Genomic DNA, 15383 nt, shown 5'->3' with positions numbered 1-15383 from the left:
ACTGCAGATTTCAAATGGGTCTAATTTTGCCCATGATAGTATCATAGAAAGAGGGAATCACATTGACTACTTTAGTGGACAGCTATTCAAATAGTATAGGTGGAGATCCCCTTTATTCAAAATATTGCTTTTCCAGTTGCTGAAATGACATGTTAATTGTGGATTTTCCACTTCTGCAAGACTGGGATTGAGATGGATGCATTCAGGGCAACATCTGTAGTCTGACAAGGACCACACAGATAAATGTTTATTCCAACATGTTCAGCAAGCAAATGTCACGATAGTTGCTGCAATTGCCATCCTTGTTCTTCTAGTTAGCAATCCTTGCATTACACATTGAGGCAGTGCCTCATCTCTCTACAGAGATAAGTTATGCAATGGAGTGCCAGTCTACTTTGCACAGTATCAGGACCCAGAGGTTTGCATATTGCAAACCAAATGACTCTCTGGGTTGATCTCCTGTACTTTTCGTTCAATATCATACTCTTGCATTACAGGTTGGCCCTCTATGTTGCTCAGAGTTCCACTGGTGACTGATCTCCCTGGACGACAAGTTTGTTCCAGCCATCTCTCCAACTATTGGTTACAGTCAATGATAACCTCCCATCCTTTTCCTCTCAAATGGAGTTGTTTTCTTTGCTGATGTACATGTAGATTTTTCCATCTCATTATGCATGTTCGTTGCATTTAGTACAACAAAAAAAATTCTGGATAATCTAGCGAAATTGTAACTATGCACACAACGTCCAGCAGTTTTTGTTCGTTACTTCTGTGCGTTTCCTTGCTCACGTCTCGCACAGATTGTTGATCATTAGTGAGTGAATCAGTTGGATTCAGTGACAGTGGTGAGCATTTGTCCACTTTTCATCCCATACATTAGAATTGCTGTAGTGGAAGCTGAGATTCTCATAAGTCACCTGTTCAAAGGAGTTGAGTGACGGCGTGAAGGTTGACAGAGCTAATGTTGACGTTCTCAAAAACAAGGTCTAAAAATAGGGTTCCTAAATTACAATATATAATAATGTATCATTCAAACAAACTGACAATCAAAACCTTAGTACAGGTTCCAATAGGACAGACTTTTCCAATACACAGTTAAATGTACACAAGTTTCAACATCAATAATTTTCTCCACGTCTCCCTAAAGATTCTCACATGTTCAAAGTCACCTGCAGCTTCAACAGTGGATGTACAATTGTTATCCCAAAAAGTAAATAAGCTGCTAGAGGCAAACATCAAGCCCAATATAATTTTTATCCAAATTTCAATGCACTATAAATCTCACTAGTTCAGAAATCCCATAAGCTGGCTGCCCAGAAATTTTGAACAGACAAACAATTCACAGCAGAATTTTAGTACATTACCACGGAAGCAGGAATCTGGAAGACGCAATTGTGTTAAATAAATATTTTTATTATGGCTTTAGAGAATTTGCCACTATTTTATGCTTCAGGAAATATTTATATCAATTTCCTTTTTCAATTCTCTCTCAGGTGAAATCAGTTATTTCAACATAAAGCAGAAGTTAGCCAATAACCTTCTGGTCAAAAAGAATCATCTCCAGTTCTTTAGGAAAATGAACACTGAAAACTACCTGGTTAATTGGGAGACATAAAACATGGAGTATCCCCAACCTGTGACAAACCGCAAGACAAATAGATCTTCATTTACAATCCATATTTTTATGGCTCCTTGAAAGCTGGTAAAACAAAAAACAAAATTACAAAAGCTTAAGATTTCAGCATAATTTAGGAAAAACAGGAGGATTTGAAAATTTAAGTATCTATTAATGACAACTTTAAAATGAGATGCATCCACTTGAAGCAAATTAACTGTTCTTGAATCACTGGGCAATGTGTCATGGACAGAATACATTCCTCCCTCACCTACCATAATCTGTGTTGTGTACAGAAAGAGGTGTATATATACCTCATACCAAATAACTATCTCAGGAGGAAGCTTGTGATTTAAAATAAGAGGTCAGTATCTTTTTGAACACTTATAAAGAATTAATGCAACATCTCACACTTGGTCACACAGCAAACTCTCAGATTGGATGAAGACACGTTTAATTACTGTTAATTTAATCTTTGCTTTATGTTTCCCAGTCTTCGACTTAGTATGTCTTTAGTTTCTGTGACTTAAAGTTGAAGTGATGGTCTTATAAAGCAAAGTATTCACAGCAAGTTGAGGTTTCTGGTTGTCAAATAGCTGGGAGATTGGTTCTTAGGTGACTATTACACATTACTGGGATAGCATACTGGAAATCAGGCCACTTTTCCCAGTGTTGTCACAAAACTTAAAGTTTTTTTTTATAAAATGATGCATAGTACCCTGATTTGCCTATCTTTTAGACTCAGGTTGACAAAGCACAGATCAAATTTTTGTACTTAAACAGAATGACTATTTGCAAATAAATAGATTCTAGTTATTGATAAACACTCTACTGCTTAAAATGCCAGCCCCTTTATAAAACCCCTGTATAAATATGCACGTTATGGGTGCAGAGCAAGACTACTAATGCAATTCCACAGTTCCTGCCCAATGTTTTCTGAGATGGTGATTTTGGCTGGTCAGGTCCTGTTGCTCCAAAACATTCCTCCTCCAAGTGGTACAGAGTGACTGGTTCATAATTTACAATGTTTCTGACATACTGGTCAAGAGCCACAGTTTACAGTTCCTAACAAGTAAAAATGAACAGGCTTTCTTCAGTCTTGAGAAGTGTTTTCGTTTAAAAAAAAACAGAGAATGCACATCTTCTATTTTGGAGGTCCAAAGACTCCTGCTAAGACATTCACATCCTTACACTGTTCAGTGACCTGGGAATCATTCCATAGCTGTGCACAGGTAGAAGTCATCACTCCATAGCAATCAGCTACTTACTTCCAGCAGAATCTCCTACTGAACATATCTCAGAGCTCCAACTCATTTGTAGTAACCTCCCAACTGTTTGAACAAACAGCAATGTAAGTAGCACTTAGAATGAATATTGGGTAACTTGCTTGTAAAAAGAGCACAAATCATAAAAGGTACGTAGAACAGTACAGCACAGGAATAGGCCCTTCGACCCACCATGCACTGAGTATGATGCCAGTCTAAACTAATCCCACTTGCCTATATCCCTATATTCCCTGTCTGTTCATATGTCTAAATGCTTTCCACAATCCTCTATTTTAAAAAAAGTCCTTCTTCCCATTTCAATCCACAATCAAAAGTACAAAAATAAATGTTTAAATGACCTTTGAAAATGAAGCTGGTTAAATACTGGCTACTTGATGACTTGCAGCTTCTTTCAGAATTTGGATCTCAGAGTTTCTGTTTACGGATGGATCCTGGATAATAAGTGAAGCTTCTGAACTTAGTTTTGATCACAGATACTGAGTGAACATTTGAGCTAGGGTGCAAGTGAGAAGCTATTATGATACAGTGTTGTTATAACAGCCAATGAGTTTTGATCTACTCTTTTGTCCAGGATGAAACAGAGACAGGTGGTTTGGAAACTCTTTGTCATTATGTTTGGTTGATGTGCATGGACACCCAGATCCATCTGTATTTGGCATTCAACAGCCTCGCAGCTTAAATAATGTTGTACTTTCCTATTCTTCCTGCCAAAGTGGACTACCTCATTCCCATACATTATGGTCCATCTGCCATTTTTTAAACCAATTGAGCTATTTAAATTCAAAAGACTTTGTTAGCAAATTCAGCTATAAAAGTCCATCTCTTCATCCAAGTCTTTTATATATAAAGTTAAGTACCCCAGTACTCATCCCTGAAACACTCCACTGGTGCTCTACTGAGCAGTAGAGTGTTTATCAATAACTAGAATCTATTTATTTGCAAATAGTCATTCTGTTTAAGTACAACTGGAAGCGGCAGAGACAAGCCACTATAAATGCCAGAGGAAACATCACAGAAGCGCTTCACAGGAGGCTCCCAAGCACTGAGGATGTCACCTAGACAGGGGTGGAAACGTGTGCAACACAAATTCCCAGCTCGGCAAACAGAACCACAACAACACTCCACTGGTTGCAGTTAAATAGCCCAAAATTGATCCAATTCTCTAGATTTTGTTCCCTGTTAGCTTGTCAATTTACTTAGCTAACCTTAACAACATGAACTCTTGCCTTCTACAATATGTGTTTATGTGACACCAAGACCTTTGGAAATCAAAATACTGCATATGAATAAGGTTAATTTAATTCAAATTGTAACATCCAACTTTTAGTCAAAAAAATTCAAACTGTTTGTAATCATCACCTGATTGGTGAAGTCAAGCTTGCCTTGGTGCATACCTACTTGTTCAAAATCTATAGAATCATAGAATAACAGCCACTGAAAGGAACCATCCAGCTGCACATGATTGTCCACATCAACATTTAACACCAAGACAGGTGTGCACTGTAATCCTATTTTTCCTACTGTCCAATATGGTAGCATGTATGTCAGAAAAATGGCAGATATAATGCAAAGTTCAAACTTCAAATCATTGTGCAGCAGTTGGAGTGTTCCAGGGAGAGAAGAACATTATCAATTTGAAGGAAATGTAGATTTGTCTACAAGGGCAAGAATTCCATGAATTTTGACATAAATAGTCAAAAAAGTTGAAGAGAAAATAACATTAGGAAAATTAACTGGCCATGAAAGGAACAGATTTGGTGTTCTGCATTATGTCTCACTGAACAAAACTCAAGCTAACTGTGATTTTCAAGACAACTTTCACAAACATGAATTTTCAAAAGGAGCAGTCATCCAAATTCACAATAAAAGATTGGTGGATCAAAAAAATACTTAAAAATGTGACAAAAGAAAGTCTGAAGTTTTCATGAAGGATCACACAAAAAACAAAACAGCCTTATCTTGGACATGTTCAAATTAGATCTCACCAATAATGTTGCTGAAGTTCGATCATAGCATACTGATATTGTAGCGAATGTCAGTGGTCTAAACAGTGCTGTTCAACCACTGGGTCTTTCTTTAGCCAAGCCATTCAACAATACTATGAGTTAAAAAACTGAATGACTCAAGGAGATAATATTTACCAAATAAGGAAGCACACTAGCTCAGAAGGAAGCCACACTGAATAGCTTGCTGAGTGTGGAATAAAACAAAATAGATTGCTATTAAATTATTTAAAATGAGATATCTGAAACACTGATGGCAAGATGATATGGCCAATGGTGACATGTTGGCGATAAAGATGATGCTGTTGATCCATATGATGATATCATTCAAAATTTCGTGTAAGGTGTAAAGGCTCTAAAGAAAGGGATGATTTTTTTTAAATGGAGTTTAATATATGTTCAGCACTTACTCTGCTAAGTAGCATGTGTATCTATATTGTTAAAAATTGAATAAATCTGTATCTTTCGCTTTTGTTTTTGATTAACAAAGTGAACAAAAAGATCATGGAGATTTTGTCTATAAATAATAATTCAATAGTCCATAGTTCTTGACTCCTGTTCTACAATTTAGGAAAAAGATGAGCAGAAACAAATCATTAACCCACAGGCAAAAAAAACTGTAGTTTCTGGAATCCAAAGTGGACAAGCAGGAGGCTGGAAGAACTCAGTGAGCCAGGAAGAAGGGTTATACCCAAAATGCTGAATTTTCCACCTCTTGATGCTGCTTGGCTTGCTGTGTTCTTCCACCCTCCTGCTTGTCGACGATCAATTTGGCAACACTACACTGCAAGGTAATGGGAAGAGTGTGGATTTTAACCACTTCAAACTATTACTTATGTAAAGGCAACCCATACTTTTTAATTTTTGTTTGCAAATTACTATTACATAGGTACATACAGTACACAATGTCCATTCTGGATATTATTACTATAATCTTGTCAGTCCATTATTTTTCTTTCACAAAACCATACTCTGCCTCATTGAACAAACAGTTTCTCCCTATCCACTCTATGCAAACCCCCCTCAATTTTTAAAACTTCAGCAAGATCTCGTTTTAGCTTTCTTCTCTCTAAAGACACCAAAAATCTGCATTTCATCAGCACAGGAGTAGCAATAAGTCAGGAAACAACTGGAATTCTTAAGAAAAACTGCTAATTCACACCTTTCCTGTTCAGTTGATGGTACTACCAATTATTTTGACTGCAGCACAAAGTATATGCTGGCCCTCAACAAGTAATCCCAAAGATGCAATTGTGCCTAGCAGTGTCCATTTCTAATTACAACAACAACAAATTATACCTTGCCAGTATTCCCTTAAGTGAAGTAAAAAGATATATTTCATTGAATATTAGATTTATCAAATACAAAAGAAAGTTTTCAAATTTATACAAAACAAAATTATTACATCAAGTTACACATTATCCAACCATCTCCTCTATCCTTATTTCAATCAATGGTGGATAGGCAAAGACAAGGAAGATGAGGGAGTAGTTGTAAGGTAGAGTCAAATGTACATGGATTAAATGTTTTGTATTGATATTACCTAAAATCTGATTCATAAGTCACCATTTTGGACAGTTTGAGGGCATGAATTTTGCATCACATCAAATCTTGCCAAATTGTTAACTATAATCTTAGGTGTAGAATGCACATGAATTAAGAGCCTAAGCACAAGGTTCCATCCAGCTTTCCTTTGAGCCAGATCTGTGAAAGCAAACTAGTAACCAAAAACACACAAAAAAACAGTCTGCAGACATTTCTAGATTATCCACATTCTTTGACAAATCTGAAACAAAAATCAATCTCTTTAAAAGGTGCGATTTCAGGACTGTTATCACTTATGCTTCCTGATTAAGTTACATATGGAAATAATATTCACAACTACATGGAAAATCAAAATGAAAGTCACTGAAACTATTAACATAGGAAAAGTAAACATCCATTTTCTGGGGTTATGAGAACACATCCAAAGCTTGTAACCTAAAAAGAACAGTATGATTTAGTTGCATGCAGAAAAGCCAGCTGCTGCTAAAGCTACACCAACATTTGTCCATGATATTCATTGACCATGTCATGGAGGGTTTCCAGTATTCAAAGAGTTCATAATGATACTTAGTTACCCAAACATGTATTAGGTCTGTAACCTGAGATACAACTAAGACAAGTCTTCTTCCAGTTAGAAAGCAAGGAGATGTTAATGTATACAAATGTAGCGCAGGATCGAAAGCATCTTATTTCAAGAAGTCAATTGTACAAACAAGTTACAATGGTAACACAGCAAAAACCAAATATTTAACCATAGTCACTGTTCCTTATTTTATTTCTTCTTGCAAGATAAATTGCACTTATATTTACAACATTGTAACAATTGTGCACAAATTCTGTACCATGTACAGTACCAGAAGGGTACAAGTATGTTGTGCACATTAGTATAGCAATTTAGCATGCTTCAGAGACAGAAGGAAGAACAGAAGGTACCAGAGGCTGTTATGGTGTGTTTTAGTGTTTTTATTGGGATGCAAGTATAGTTTTTAAAAGTACCAGTTTCAACTCTTAAAATGTAATTAAAGTTTAAATAAAATACTGATACATTTCTTTCAGCTCTGTAGTTTAAATTATACTCAAAGATGAAAAAAAGCAACAGGTAAATCTACAGGAACTGTAACAACTTCTTATAAAATATCCTGAAACATTACTAATGCCTTTCCAAGAAGGAGTCACTTATGCAGCATTTTCTTCTCACTGGTTTGAAATGTTAACTGCAATTACTCATGTCAAGGCCAACACTCAGTTAATGTTTCACAATTTTAGATCCTTTTTTTCCTATTCTTACCTTTTATCAAAATGTTTTTGGACTAAATCATTGTTCCTTTACAAATCGGGTTCAACTGTGCTGTTAATTGAACTACAATAGGAACATGGAAGAAAATCTAGCTCCCTAAAATATCAGGAAAGAGAAAAAAAATCTAGAATCAATTCATCACCATGATTTACAATGAAATTTGCATCACCGTGAATACCTTTTAAGAGTTTCTGACTTCCCCTGTCAGATGAATGATGGACAAAAAGTGGCATCGGTGAGAATAATGATCCAACTGTTTTAAGAAGAAATCAGTGCCCGCAATGAGTTTGGATATATAATTACATCTAATCCTCAGGTCTTCTCCCCGGAAGGGAGACGTATGCAAGAGATGCAAAGATGAGCACAACTCTTACCAGCACTGACCAGATCCAATTCCTCCAGTCCCATTCTACATCACCAACAGGTAACACAAGAATAGCCAGCTATGTTGTATACTCTAACTTATCAGTATCAGTCTGGTGGTGTAATCTATCCAGATCCATATTGTATCAGAGTAGTTCTGGAAGAATGTAGAGACATGTTGATACCAGCATAACAGAGCTAAAAATCAAGAAAAGATTATTTTCTCTCTGCTCCAAATATCTGTATTCCAATTGTAAACAATAAAATGCCCTATCCAGAGGTATGATTACCAGGCCTTAAACTATTACTTATCAAGTTACTTAGGAAATGAAACAAATCTCTTTCGGCACCCTTCTAGTAATTACCATATTTTGCTCTGAAACCCTTTAGAGATTTACAACTTCAATGTAATTTTATCAATACTTAGCTATATTAGCATCGTCTCATTTACAATTGCTGTATCTAAAAACATCATACAAAGATACAAATAGGTCATTGGGTTCAAATGACACCAAGGAACGACTCAAGGTTTAAATAGGTCATTTGAACTCAACTTAGAGTCTTTTTCCTTGTTCACAATCATTTGTAAAAACCTGAGCATACAATTGATAATATTTTCAATGTACATCTCAAACTGTAATAAAACAGAAAACTTAAAAATAGCTACATTTGTAGAAGTTACAAAATATCAAACAGCTGAGTATGCCGTGGAGTCAGTTTTTACAGCTCAGTAAGATACCCTTTGGCCCAGCAAGTCTGTGAGGTAAAAACAATGACTGCAGATGCTGGAAAGCAAATACTGGATTAGTGGTGCTGGAAGAGCACAGCAGTTCAGGCAGCATCCAAGGAGCAGCGAAATTGCTGCCTGAACTCCTGTGCTCTTCCAGCACCACTAATCCAGTACCCAGCAAGTCTGTGCCATCAAACATCCATTTATTTAAATTCCATTTTGAAATACTTGGTTCACATGCTATAGCTTTTCAAGAGCTCATCTAAATTGTCCTTAAAATGTCTTGAAGGTTCCTGCCTCTACCACCCTTTCGGGCAGCAATTTCCAGGTATCCACAATTCTGGGTGAAAAGCAATCTTTACCTTAAAACTCTGTCCCTTGTGAATTGGCCCCTTTAAAGGGAAAGGTTTCTCCCTAATTACCCTCTCCAAAGAATCATATATACAGAAGAGGTCCTTCAATCAATCCAATGTATACCACCAAAAATATATTACTACTTAAACCAGTCCCACTTTCCCAGGCTGGATCCATAGCATTGAATATTGTGACACTTCAAGCGCTCATTCAAGTATTTTTTAAAAAGGACATCAGGGTTCCCACTTGAACTACCTTCTCAAGACAGAGTGTTCCAAATCCCAACCATGCTGTGGGTGAAAACATCTTTCCTCAAATACCCTCTAAGCCTCCAATCTTTCACGACCCCCCAAACTTTAAACATCTCAACTAAATCATCCCTCAGTCTTTTCTGCTAAAAGAAAAATAACCCCAACCTATCTAGTATCTCTTCATTGCTAAATTGCTCCAGCCCAGGCAACATCCTGGTGAATCTCATCTGGATCCTGTCCAGTACAATCAACTCCTTATTAAAGTATGGCAACTCACCACATTTAAAAACAATATTGCCACAGTAATATTGCAACATTTGAAATGGAAGTCACTAAAATGCACACAAATACTAGCCAATATTAAGAGTGAGTCCTTCTAATTTAAAAAAAACAAAATTATAAAAGTTACATTTTGCCTCAGTATATATGCAACAAACGTGAAAGTAACAATTTAATTCAATTCTTGCAAAGGTGCTTACATCATTTCATTTGATATATCTAATTACTACTTTGTGTAAATATACTATAAATACCACAAAGGTGGCAAAAGGTGTCCATACCACATGGACAAAAATGCTTGTGCTAGAACAGTTCTAGAAGCACAGTTTTTTTAATATTGTTGCCGATTTAAAAACAATGTTTTTATTAGCCCTGTTGAAAACAGAATAAATTGATATTCCAATTTGAATTTTAAAATCAAGCAACTGTTAGATAGAAAAGTTATTTCTTTCCAGTTTCACCCACATATCTCCCCCCCAATCACCACTTTCCCCTCCCTTATTCCACCAGAATTTAGAGAATCATGCTACAGTACATTTCCACATATGCCTACAGCTCTTCTAGCTGCAACTGCTGACACACAGAGCCCAACATATAGCCCCAGGCCACCTCCAACTTTCATTCTTAGCAGTTATGGTACTCTACAAGCCTGCAAATTCATGCATGTATAGGCTTCTGCGTGGTGTTCTATGCAACACAACTAGAGCTGATTCAACAATATTTTCTGTTGTCAAAGTGCAGGAACAAAGGAAAGCTGTTGGACACACTATTAGATCAGCATCCATAGCACAAATGAAAAGAACAGTTAACTACACATCCAGCAGCCAACCACGTAAACAAATGGACACAGACTGCAACTCTATAACAAAACTTGGGAAAGCTGCACCTTTTTTTTGCAAACAGCAACAGAATATTGACAGTCAGGAAAGAATCATTAAAAATGGTCAGCATCAATACAGATTATGTGCTCATGAGTATACACATAAATACCAAGTAGTAGCAGCTGGTTAGATCAAGAGTAGAAATTCAAAGTACTTTCCCTCTTTAAATAATTGGAGGTCATTTGTTCATTTGATGCCAAGACAGTGAATGTGAAAGTCTTTGTATATTGAAGGTAGTTAAGACCGATTACCAAAACAATCTACAATGCATTTGGTTACTAGACTTTAAACAGAGGAGCATTATGAATAGACGTGGATGGTACAAAAGCCAGGAAGTTATGTTAAGCCTATATAAAAAATAAACAATAATTCAGCTCCCATTTATGGGCTGAATTTGTCAGGAAGAACATAAAGGTTTTGGAGAGGACACAAGAAATTTACTACAATGGTTTTGGGGATGAGGGGTTAGTTAATCTTAGATCAAAACAAATTAAAGTTGTTATTTTAGAGCAAAGAAAACAGATTTGATGGAGATACATAAAATCATGAAAAGTGTGCAGAAATAAAGAAAACTGTTTTAAATTACAGGAATATCGATAAACTAAAGGACAAAGGTATGTGGTGTGTGGCACAAGAAATAGAAGCAATAAGAAAAAAATGGATTGATACTGAGGTAGAAACAGATTCAATCACAACTTTCAAATGTCAACTGAATGAACATGTGAAGTGAAAACAAATTATAGAGTAAAGTAAATGGTTGTATTTGGCCAGAAAAAAAAACCTCAGATGGCTAACCAGCTCTGCCAGAAAATTTGAGGGGGTAGAATCATTTTCAACAGTAATTCAAAATTGATTTAATACCTTGAAGAGGCTTTCAAATATGAAATTAGACTTGGAAAATCACAACCATCGTACATGTATCAGATACTGCAAACAAACATTTCACAACTGTTAATCCGAAAGTCGCGGCATTTCAAAGAATATTAGGCGCTCTAAATTGATTAAAGTGCAACGAGGTACTTCAGGGTTCACAAACTGATAGTATTTGAAAGTGAAGCGGAGCAATGTGATAAATGATGATTCTGAAGATGGGGCTTTTTTTAGCTGCACATGCTCACGTTTCCACACACGACTAGTAGATCATCGACATTTAACTTGAACAACAAATGCGTTATTGATTCAAGAGCAACACAGAAGCAATTTCAATGGCACATCAGCAGCTGGGAAGTTGTAGGATCCAAGAAGCCAGGTTAACAAACTGGCTCGCACAGCATCGGAGAGCAAGAGCTGTCAGACAACCTTCAGGAAGTTTCCAATGAACGCACTACAAGGGGCGGCTTCGTACCTGGCGCAAAGGCTAGTGCTTCAAACACAAAAGGTTGCCGAGCACTCCACAAAAAAAAATAGAGATGATGCAACCAGTATCGATGCAAATTGAATGACAAGGTACAACTGGTCATGAAGGTGTGCATCTACAAAACGAGAGCTCTCCCGCTTCCAGGCAGGTGCACCCTGTGTCAAGGATAATCTTTGTTTATATTTTGGAGAATGGGAAAACCACGGGGCGGTTCAGGACGGTCTTTTTTTTTAAAAATGCTGATCTTGGAGTTGGTGCCGTTTCACGGGAAGACCATGCCCTGCGACCACATCCACCAACAGTCCCCGCGGAAAGATCCCGGGACCTGAGCCAACATAGCGTGTTGCAGTGGAGCTGGGACGGAGGGGCAAGACCCCCCTCTCCCTCCCTCTGACTCCGGTACCGAGCCGGCTATATCCTTAACGGCTCCGTTTGCTGCCCTGCTTCTCCCAGCAGCTCACCTGTTGCTCGAGAAGTTTGAACAGGACTTCTCGGTGGGAAGCTCGGACCCCGTTCCCCACTCACCCCTCCCGGATAAACTCAGGAGCATCCCCCGGTCTGAACCGGGATGTCCGGTACCGGGAGCCCCGGGACCGTTACAGGCAACTGGACTTGGCTCAAGTTCTCTTTAAAACAAAAGTTGTCTTCCCGGCGGTATCGCCCGGTGCCCAAAGAAGGGGATTAATGATGAGGAGCTCCGAACATCGTCGCCCCCGCCCTCTCCCGAGCGGGAAGGGAAGCCTGTTTCCCCCTCTCCTCTCCTCCCCTCCCCCTCTCTTACCGGCTGTCCGTTGTTTGAACTCGGGCTCCCCTCGAGCTCTTCCCGCTCTCGCTCCGATCTTCACCGACCTCCTGTCAGAGCGCGAGCTCCGCCTCCAACCCTTTCTGACATCACGCGCAGTACGGGGCGGAGGAAGCAGCGGGAGCTCGGAGGGACCACGTGCTGAGGAGGGTAACATGGGTGTGCTTGGGAAAACTGGATAAAGAGTCTGGATGATTGGGGGGGGGGTGTGAGTCTGGATGATTGGGGGGGGTGTGAGTCTGGATGATTGGGGGGGGTGTGAGTCTGGATGATTGGGGGGGGGGGTGTGAGTCTGGATGATTGGGGGGGGGGTGTGAGTCTGGATGATTGGGGGGGGGGGTGTGAGTCTGGATGATTGGGGGGGGGGTGAGTCTGGATGATTGGGGGGGGGGGGGTGTGAGTCTGGATGATTGGGGGGGGGGTGTGAGTCTGGATGATTGGGGGGGGTGTGTGAGTCTGGATGATTGGGGGGGGTGTGTGAGTCTGGATGATTGGGGGGGGTGTGTGAGTCTGGATGATTGGGGGGTGTGAGCCTGGATGATGGGGGGGGTGTGAGCCTGGATGATGGGGGGGGTGTGAGCCTGGATGATGGGGGGGGGGGTGAGCCTGGATGATGGGGGGGTGAGCCTGGATGATGGGGGGGTGAGCCTGGATGATGGGGGGGTGGGGGGGTGAGCCTGGATGATGGTGGGGGGGGTGGGGGGGTGAGCCTGGATGATGGTGTGGGGGGGTGAGCCTGGATGATGGGGGGGGGGGGGTGGGGGGGTGAGCCTGGATGATGGGGGTGGGGTGGGGTGGTGAGCCTGGATGATGGGGGGGGGGGTGAGCCTGGATGATGGGGGGGGGTGGGGGGGTGAGCCTGGATGATGGGGGGGGGGGTGAGCCTGGATGATGGTGTGGGGGGGTGAGCCTGGATGATGGGGGGGGGTGGGGGGGTGAGCCTGGATGATGGGGGTGGGGTGGGGTGGTGAGCCTGGATGATGGGGGGGGGGTGAGCCTGGATGATGGGGGGGGGGGGTGAGCCTGGATGGGGGGGGGGGTGAGCCTGGATGATGGGGGGGGGGGGAGGTGAGCCTGGATGATGGGGGGGGGGGGGTGAGCCTGGATGATGGGGTGGGGGTGGGGGTGGGGGGGTGAGCCTGGATGATGGGGGGGGCGTGTGCCTGGATGATGGGGGGGGGGGTGAGCCTGGATGATGGGGGGTGGGGGGTGAGCCTGGATGATGGGGGGGGGTGGGGGGTGAGCCTGGATGATGGGGGGTGAGCCTGGATGATGGGGGGGGGGGTGAGTCTGGATGATGGGGGGGGTGGGGGGGTGAGCCTGGATGATGGGGGGGGGGTGAGCCTGGATGATGGGGGGGGGGGGTGAGCCTGGATGATGGGGGCGGGGGTGGGGTGGGGGGGTGAGCCTGGATGATGGGGGGGGTGGGGGTGGGGGGGTGAGCCTGGATGATGGGGTGGGGGTGGGGGTGGGGGGGTGAGCCTGGATGATGGGGGGGGGGTGGGGGGGTGAGCCTGGATGGTGGGGGGGTGAGCCTGGATGATGGGGGGGGTGGGGGGGTGAGCCTGGATGATGGGGGGGGGGGTGGGGGGGTGAGCCTGGATGATGGGGGGGGGGTGAGCCTGGATGATGGGGGGGGGGGTGAGCCTGGATGATGGGGGGGGGGTGTGCCTGGATGATGGGGGGGGGGATGAGCCTGGATGATGGGGGGGGGGGGGGTGAGTCTGGATGATGGGGGGGGGGGGTGAGCCTGGATGATGGGGGGGGGGGTGAGCCTGGATGATGGGGGGGGGGTGTGCCTGGATGATGGGGGGGGGGGTGAGTCTGGATGATGGGGGGGGGTGAGTCTGGATGATGGGGGGGGGGATGAGCCTGGATGATGGGGGGGGGGTGAGTCTGGATGATGGGGGGGGGGGTGAGCCTGGATGATGGGGGGGGGGGGTGAGCCTGGATGATGGGGGGGGTGTGCCTGGATGATGGGAGGGGGGGTGAGTCTGGATGATGGGGGGGGGGGGGGGGTGAGCCTGGATGATGGGGGGGGGGGGGGTGAGCTTGGATGATGGCGGGGGGGGGGGGGTGAGCCTGGATGATGGGGGGGGGGGGTGAGCCTGGATGATGGTGGGGTGGGGGGGTGAGCCTGGATGATGGTGGGGGGGTGAGCCTGGATGATGGGGGGGGGGGTGGGGGGGTGAGCCTGGATGATGGAGGGGGGGGGTGAGCCTGGATGATGGGGGGGTGAGCCTGGATGATGGAGGGGGGGGTGAGCCTGGATGATGGTGGGGCGGGGTGGGGGGGTGAGCCTGGATGATGGGGGTGGGGTGGGGTGGTGAGCCTGGATGATGGGGGGGGGGGTGAGCCTGGATGATGGGGGGGGGGGGGGGGGGGTGAGCCTGGATGGGGGGGGGGGGGGGTGAGCCTGGATGATGGGGGGGGGGAGGTGAGCCTGGATGATGGGGGGGGGGGGGTGAGCCTGGATGATGGGGTGGGGGGGTGAGCCTGGATGATGGGGGGGTGGGGGGGTGAGCTTGGATGGTGGGGGGGTGAGCCTGGATGATGGGGGGGGGGGGGTGGGGGGGTGAGCCTGGATGATGGGGGGGGGGGTGAGCCTGGATGATGGGTG

General features: G+C 43.1%; 1 protein-coding gene across 1 annotated transcript in view; it reads right to left on the bottom strand.

The window, feature by feature from the left end:
• ugt8 (UDP glycosyltransferase 8) overlaps positions 1 to 12844 on the bottom strand; it is a 77526-nt gene extending 64682 nt beyond the window's left edge. Inside the window, exon 1 of the mRNA XM_072587404.1 lies at positions 12743 to 12844. The gene's annotated coding sequence lies outside the window, so the exon portion shown is untranslated. The remainder of the gene's footprint in view (positions 1 to 12742) is intronic.
• Between the last annotated feature and the right edge of the window lie 2539 nt (positions 12845 to 15383).

Source organism: Chiloscyllium punctatum, chromosome 1 (assembly GCF_047496795.1).
Source record: "Chiloscyllium punctatum isolate Juve2018m chromosome 1, sChiPun1.3, whole genome shotgun sequence".
Lineage (NCBI taxonomy): Eukaryota > Metazoa > Chordata > Chondrichthyes > Orectolobiformes > Hemiscylliidae > Chiloscyllium > Chiloscyllium punctatum.
The sequence above is the reverse complement of the archived record's forward strand: the minus strand, read 5'-3'. Positions and strand labels throughout refer to the sequence as shown.